We start from the raw sequence: 7,233 nt of genomic DNA on the forward strand, positions 1-7,233 counted from the left end.
TGTTGTTGTCACCGTGCATTTGTAAGGACACCTTGAGATTTTTTGGAAAAGTAAATGCAATTAAATATCTAAAAAAATAGTGTCATGGAATGAGTGATGCGATAATTAGTCCTTTAGAGCTACGCTTAGTTATAAACTTGGAGTTGTCCTCTACATGCCACGTTCAGTGGTAATTGAATCAACACAGTTATCACTCTATTAAAGTGAAAGCAAACACGTTACAAGAAAAACTTAATACCAGTTATCTAAGGGCTACTGGGCGTCACACGGAATATTTCTAATACTAGACATGACTTGAAATTCTTCAAGTCATGTACATGTATATGACTTGGAAAAGGCAAATAAAAATCTATGCGGTGTGATCATATCTGTACAGATTATTATCTTCAACCATTAAAAGATGAAATGTTCAAAATTTAGCCTACATAATCAATAATATAATTCTCAGCTGTTTGGCCTGCATATTTGAAATCAGGACAAAATGAGGATTAATATATATAATTTATTACTATTGACTAAATTTACAAGGAGTAATAATGTTGCAGATGATAATTTTGGTTTTCCAACGAAGGGTCCAGTTTATTTCGCACACCCATGAATGTACAGTATACACATACATGTATATTTTCTCCATCACGTACAGACGGAAAAGATTCCTTGCCGTTTTATTTCATATGATAGCTGCATTCTGAAGAGAGTTTTCACTCCAGCTCTGCCTTTGTTACATTCGATGGTGCAATATCTATTATCAGCAACATGTCATCAACCAAACCATACTTTCCGAACAATAAAAAAACATTTATTACATAGAGAACATAATATTTAAAGACAATAACATATGGCTAGTTATGAACTAGAACATTTGACTATAACATATGTAGAATGAACATTGATATAACCAAAAGAACACCTACAACCAGAGGGCTCTGCCAGACAAAACTTGGCTGCATAGGAAATAAGCTGAAATAATACGTGTGGTACATGAAACACACCCTGTGCAAGCCGAGAATAGCGTATAGAATGGATACCTTATAGAACTCGTTTGTACATATACGAGTAGAATAAGTATTCTAAATATGGAATTTATGACTTTGAGTTGATTCTGGAATATATCTCAAACATAGCAGACAGACACACGCACGCACACACACCCCTTAGCCTATCAATCAATCGAGCAAAAAATCAAAGATTCTTCACAAAAGCGCATAAAAATATTCTGTGCGCGAAAACCACAAAGCATTCGACAAAGGGGTGACCATTCAACACGCAACATTCGCGAGGGCGTCCTATGTACAGTGGCTTAGTTATAGAATGGCGGACCAAAAGTTACCGACCAACGGAAACACAACCTGTGCAAGTCGAGAATAGCGTATAGAATGGATACCTTATAGAACCCGTTTGTACATATACGAGTAAAATAAGTATTCTAAATATGGAATTTATATAACGAGTTGACTCTGGAATATATCTCAAACATACCAGACACACGCACGCACACACACACACTCCCCTTAGCCTATCAATCAATCGAGCAAAAAATCAAAGATTCTTCACAAAAGCGCATAAAAATATTGTGTGCGCTGAAAACACAAAGCGTTCGACAAAGGGGTGACCATTCAACACGCACGCAACATTCGCGAGGGCATCCTATGTACAGTGGCTTAGTTATAGAATGGCGGACCAAAAGTTACCGACCAACGGAAACACAACCTGTTCAAGTCGAGAATAGCGTATAGAACGAATACTTTATAGAACTCGTTTGTACATATACGAGTAAAATAAGTATTCTAAATATGGAATTTATATAACGAGTTAACTCTGGAATATATCTCAAACATACCAGACACACACACACACACACCCCTTAGCCTATCAATCAATCGAGCAAAAAATCAAAGATTCTCAAAAGCGCATAAAAATATTCTGTGCGCTGAAACCACAAAGCATTCGACAAAGGGGTGACCATTCAACACGCACGCAACATTCGCGAGGGCATCCTATGTACAGTGACTTACTTAGCGAGCTGCGACCAACAGTTACCGACCGACGGAAACACAACCTGTGCAAGCTGAGAATAGCGAATAGAACACATACCTTATAGAACTCGTTTGTACATATACGAGTAAAATAAGAATTCTAAATATGGAATTTATATAACGAGTTGACTCTGGAATATATCTCAAACATACCAGACACACGCACACACACGCGCGCGCGCACGCACGCACGCACACACACACACACACTCCCCTTAGCCTATCAATCAATCGAGCAAAAATTCAAAGATTATTCCCAAAAACGCATCAAAATATTCTGTGCGCTGAAACCACAAAGCAGTCGACAAAGGGGTGACCATTCAACACGCACGCAACATTCGCGAGGGCATCCTATGTACAGTGACTTACTTAGAAAACGGCAACCATAAGTTTGTTAGTTAACAAGAATAACCTATGAGAATATAATAATAAGAATAACGAATGAATAGTAGTGACCTATAAACATGACTTGAAAAAACAACTAATAAAAAAAATCTTTTATAAGATAATTACTGAAGTAGCATTAGCCATCACAACACTAGTTCCGAACTTTTCATTGCAGAAATATAATTAGTAATATAGCCTGTTACAGGGTAAAAGCTAGTAATAACAGACATAAGCACAGGCTAAGAACAGTGAGGCAAACAGCCAGTGTAATTGTAACCTTATCGAGTATGATATGGTAAGTGAAGCTTTGGTCAATCTTTTGAGACACATCAGCAGGTCAGCGATTCTGCACGAATTGAAGCATTGTGTACTAATAGAAACGAATGGCAAGGGAGAAGAGATCAAGGAATCTTTGGAGAGGGTTGTGAATCTTGCGGAGCTCAATGACTCCACTGAGGAATAGTCGGGGACTCGGCAACCAAGAGTAAATCAGCAGTAGGTAAAGCAAGGTTGTATGTAGGTGACTGCAAAGACAAAAACAACAGGGTGAAGTTATAGCGTGACCACTGATCTCTGCGAACCAGCCTTTTAAACACCGACCTGCGTCCATGCCCATCATACAAATGGTTCAGTCATGTTAATAAATCTAGGTGAATGGCTCTTAGAAAGTATCTCTGTGTTTCTACCCTTCCTCATGAAAGCGGTCTAGCATTTTGCGTTGAAAATCTACATGGGCTCGGTTGGGTTGAACATGAAAGAAATTCCAGGCAATGCTTACCTTACTGCGAGCATCACATCAAGGTATTACTAACATATTTTTACTAGCTACGTAGTTAGAGAGGTTTTAATATAGCGATGCTCTGTAGCAAGTTTACTCTGCTACACTATATTTATTAGGAGTTGGCTTTCTCACTGCAAATCTTAGATAACATATCCTACATAAATTTTACTCTGTGATAATCAAGCAGAATGCATCAGACTTCTGCATATCACCATGCATTTCATACTGTTAGCCACGCACTAAAAATTTTGTTATCGTCTAAATTTCATCTCAACAGGTACAGACAACCCCTAATTACGAGGTTTGACTGTACCTGAAGAGACTGGTGGGTGACTTGGTATGTATGTAAGAGGAATGGGAAACCGGTCTAGAAGTGCCCAACTCCCAGCAAAGGTCTACCTAGATCTAACTTAACCGGAATGTCTGGAACACGCGGTGTGCGCATGCGAAGGGTTAACTCTATTGCTAGCTGCAGAGTTAACTTTTAATAGAGAGTGATTGTGTTCACCCGTGAATAAATTAGTCCGTGAATATACATAAAAAAGGCAATTTGCGTGAAACTCAACTCCGCGAATAAATCCATCTTGTAGGGTTTTCCATTTTAAACATTTTTCACACTTCAGTCGTTCCTAATTGGATTTGACGAGACAGGACTCCGCCGCTATGACCTTTGGCATAGAATTCCTTATTTTTCTTTAACAAAAAGCCTGCGTTCATCCGCAACACATGACTGTCCATCGAAACACTTACTGTGTGACAACTCAGTGAGACCACAACTCCAAATAACTCAGTGAGACCACAACTCCAAATAACTCAGTGAGACCACAACTCCAAATGCTTATTATCCGCACAATGGAATGATAATGAATGTCTGGATGCTCAAACCAATTTCTGCTATACTATCTACTGACAGAGTATAAACAACAACTCACTCATTACCATACCTACATATCCCCCTCAGGATAACACTATTTTCAGTGCCTTTTATAGAGGGCATCAACTCTAAGGAATAACTATTTCTACATTTTAAAACAGTCCAATGTTAATTTCAATAACCAAATGCAAATTAAATCAGCCGAATATTTTGAAAACACATTGATTTTGAAGTTGAGTTATATTAGCTTTGCAAATATGTGAGTCCGGGAGATGTGAGTGGGAACAAAACATCCACAACAAAAACACTTGTGAGTTATGTTCTCTCTATCTAAAGGGCTTATAAAAAGCACAACAGGCACTACTAATTGCTAACAGTTTTCCTCTAACTAATAAACGTAAGCTAAATTTTTGTGCGTATGAAAACCACTTGCTTCACTATGTCGTGTACCAACCACTTCGTATGCTGGTACGAAGTAAACTGGTGTGCTTTTGGACCCCTATGCCTAGCCCTTAGGTTACGCTTAAAAAATATCTATGAATGACAAAGGATATATATCTAGGCGAGGTGTGGAAGTTTAGATATATACATGTATATCTATATCTAAACTAAAAGCAGGTTCACACTAAATCGCCGCATCTCCGCGTTGAGCCCACAATATTTTGGTGATCGTCGATGACAACAATGTTCAAACTATCACAAACCCATCCATCTTCATGGATTGGAATCATCTACAAACCCCTTCATCTTCCTCCAGCTTCATCAACTATTTGGTAATACAGTTCCGGAAGAACCTTGCCATGGCTGTCGGACTGTGGCAGCAGGTTTGCCTTTATAGCGTAATTAGGTTAAACTCCGTCTCGCTAAGGTTCAAAGACCTCCTGATACACCCTTTAGTATATATTTCATGAATTAAGAGAAATAGAATTTATCTACACGTGAGTGCCAGATTGTAAATCATTGATTTGGTATGTTTAGGAGGCAATTTTTTCGGAAAATGCGAAGTCAAAAACCTTTTTTTAAAAATTGTTGTCGTGCTATGAAAATGTTGGCTCCTCACCCACGAAACACCGCGCGTACATAGATGGCTTAAAAAGTTTAAAAGGGCTGAAGAACTAGTTTAAATAGTAATGAGGGAACTGGTTTATAATTTTAGTTTATGGATTCCGATACAAGGTAGAATGTAATGATACTTGCAGACGAATAATTGGAGCAAAATATTTCAACTTTGTTAAAAACTTACATTACACAAGGCGCAATGAGCTGATTCAGAGTAAGCTATTTGTACAAGTCAACTATTGGCATTTTCTTCACAACATGGTTACTAGTGTGGTATAATAGTCTTCAAGTAGCAAGTTGAAGCAAGTTGTCACTTGAAGACTAAAGCAAATAAATTTGGCAAAATAGTCCAACAACTACATTATATGTTGGACTAACTTGCCAACATCAGGGAATAGATATCATTGTCACACAAATGCAAAGATGTAACATATATTACATCTTAAAGTATAAATTTTTATAGAAATGATACATCTTAAAGTATATTTCAAAGTTTTTATTAAAAAATATATTTTTCTTTTTCAACTAAAAGCTAGTTAATAAAATTATCGAACAGTGAGACATAGTCCTACAGATAGACATGCAAAATATGACATCAAACAAACGATCCATGCTGGAACCGCAAGAGTCCATGGGATTTGGAACCTGCAGAGATAGTAACTGAAAATACATTATTAGAACACACAAAAATCAAACCTTTACAGATGAGATTCCAAAAGACAACGACCAGGAGCCTTAATTGGGAGAAACATTTATTTATGCAGTAACACAGCGTGATATTTCACGGCTGATTATTAACGTGAACAAACCTTACAGTATCAGGTTTTTCGACCTTTTTTATCAACAGCAGTATATGGACTACCCGTTATTACAAACAAACTGACCTGAGTATTGCTATAGTAGCGGGCTGAGGAAGTCGATGTGCTCTGCATCCTTTGTCTTACTATGAGTGTTCTCCTTCTCTGAACGTAACTGGGCTAGTTGTAATATCTTTGTCTAAGTTCTCTGTCGTGTCTACGATTCAAAACGCTTAATAAACACACATTGTGATCCCTTACAGCCGCGAGTGAGAACGATAGTGCAGTTGAGTACGGCTACTTGCATGTATTAACGACTTATGTCAGTATTAGTATCTACTAAATCATGGTACTGTATTGTAAAAATGGAGCTTACGGCAGTGTCTATAAAACGGGCTAGCCTATGTTGAGCTAGTTGATTGCGTGCCACTAGCCATAATTAAGAGATGAGAGAATGGATGTGGTGCTGTCGTACATTGTAATAAGAACAGAACAGGAAGTTGCTTTTACAGGTAAAGGTATGCGCAGAAAAATAAATGAACCTTGGAGTTGTCTGCACCAATATGAAAGTAAAAAGAACACAACTTCTAATTATGTAAATGTAAACTAATGTAAAACAGACACGGTAATAAGTGCGTAGGGTTGTCTCTCAACACGCCCCCTCAAGCTGGAGCAACATCTTTCGTTGACGCATATGAGCGACTCTGTCGAATGGCTTAGTGAATTTGTCAGCCATATTATTGTTAGTGTTAATGTAGGTGTATACAACATCGGTTTGTAGTCTAATAAAGTGATATCGTATGTCTACATGTTTGCTGCTATTGTGATGCGTGTCAGTGTTCTTAGCGAGGGCAACTGCACTTTGATTGTCAACGTAAACAGTTGTCGAGTTATCTTGTTGCATGTTGAGTGGGTTTAGCCATTGTCGTAGATGTATGGCTTCCTTAGTAGCTTCGACCATTGCAATGTACTCGGCTTCGGTTGATGATAGAGCTACAGCTGTTTGCTTGTGCGATTTTCAGCTGATAGGTGCGGAACTACCTAGAGTAAACACATAGCCTGTGGTTGATCGCCTTTCGTCTAAATCTCCACCCCAATCTGAGTCAGAGTACCCGACTAGTGTAGGATCTGAGGGCTTGAATGTCAGCATATAAGACTTGGTAGTCTTTAGATAGCGCAAAACTCTCTTAGCTGCTGTAATATGAACATGAGTTGGCTTCTCTAGAAATTGTGATAGCTTTGAGACTATCCAACTTATGTCCAGGTGAGTGCCTGTCATCAAGTAGATGAGGCTGCCAA

General features: G+C 38.3%; 1 long non-coding RNA gene across 2 annotated transcripts; it reads right to left on the minus strand.

The window, feature by feature from the left end:
• Window positions 1–777: 777 nt before the first annotated feature.
• LOC137396254 (uncharacterized) lies at window positions 778–6,423 on the minus strand. 2 transcript variants are annotated; one of them, XR_010978507.1, is made up of 3 exons: window positions 6,311–6,423; window positions 6,022–6,151; window positions 778–2,947 (listed from the first exon to the last, which is right to left on the minus strand). It is a non-coding gene; the product is annotated as an uncharacterized lncRNA (long non-coding RNA). The 2 variants fall into 2 exon arrangements; XR_010978506.1 differs by having other exon boundaries at window positions 6,022–6,417.
• Window positions 6,424–7,233: the final 810 nt, after the last annotated feature.

The sequence above is a fragment of the Watersipora subatra genome, chromosome 5, assembly GCF_963576615.1.
Source record: "Watersipora subatra chromosome 5, tzWatSuba1.1, whole genome shotgun sequence".
In the NCBI taxonomy this organism is placed as follows: domain Eukaryota; kingdom Metazoa; phylum Bryozoa; class Gymnolaemata; order Cheilostomatida; family Watersiporidae; genus Watersipora; species Watersipora subatra.